Here is a 1244-nt window from a genome sequence, read left to right as displayed (position 1 = left end):
TTGAAGTGACTAGTTTATAAAAATAAGAGCAAGCTCCACTCTCTTCTCGCACTGCTGATGTTACCTAGTTTGGTAATGAAATGTCTGCAAGAAAACCACCCAGCTCAGAGAGCACCAAGGATCCAACATATTAACGGCTTGAATGGGAGTCCATCAACACAACCCAGAGGGATTGGATAGACAAAGAAATTAAGATAATATCCCAGAAAGACACAATGGCAATCTACTTTCATACTATAGCCAGGGACAACAAATAGAAATTTGGAGACTGTATTATATATATTGCAGCTGGATTTGCCAGGCTATTGAGAGCTACAGCTTTGATGCCGTTAAAAGCAGCTGATATTCACAGACAATTAATGTCTGAAGCTTTGGAGAGGTGAAATGAGGACTGAGGATGTCAGTGGAGATTGACAGTCGTCCAGGTCATGGCTGTCGCAAAGGTACTTTTTCAGGAGGCAATTGGACTTTCTTGTTTTTCTTTGAAGACGTTTCGCTTCTCATCCCAGAAGCTTCTTCAGGTTCTGACTGAATGGTGGGGAATGGAAAGATTTATACTCCTTGCAGACAGCTGGTCATTTGCATTCTTTTAGAGAATGGGTGTCAAACTCGCTGCGTCGCGTGACATGTTGCGACATATCGTGACTTTTTTTCGCATTGCTGGAGCTGGGGAGGGCACGGCCTCCGCATGATGCAATCGGCCCACAGGCCGTCAGTTTGACACCCCGGTTTTAGACAGTCGTCGAGGCCACTTGGAGGTTTGTCTGAATCCTCAAGGTCACCTGAGTGGTGCAAATGGACATGGAGCCTTCTTGGAACTGCTGAAGGGACTGTGTGGTAGACTGGAGAGAGATGATGTCATATCTCTCCCCCTCTGTTGAGAGACGGCTGTTCAATTTTAACATAGATGGCCTCCAAGTGGCCTCAACGACTCTCTAAAGGAATGCAAATGACCAGCTGTCTGCAAGGAGTATAAATCTTTCCATTCCCCACCATCCAGTCAGAGCCAAAGAAGCTTCTTGGATGAGAAGCAAATTGCCTCATTTCCAAAGAAACAGAACACAGGCAGTCCTCTTACGACCACAACTGAGCCCCAAAATTTCTGTCGCTGAGCAAGACCGTCGTTAAGTGAGTTTTGCCCCATTTTACGACCTTTCTCGCCACAGTTGTTAAGCGAATCACTGCGGTTGTTAAGTTAGTAACACGGTGGTTAACGGAATCTGGCTTCCCCCCCATGGACTTTG

Source organism: Protobothrops mucrosquamatus, unplaced genomic scaffold (assembly GCF_001527695.2).
Source record: "Protobothrops mucrosquamatus isolate PMUCROS unplaced genomic scaffold, P.Mucros_1.0 scaffold4300, whole genome shotgun sequence".
In the NCBI taxonomy this organism is placed as follows: Eukaryota; Metazoa; Chordata; class Lepidosauria; order Squamata; family Viperidae; genus Protobothrops; species Protobothrops mucrosquamatus.
This window is presented reverse-complemented; position numbering follows the sequence as displayed.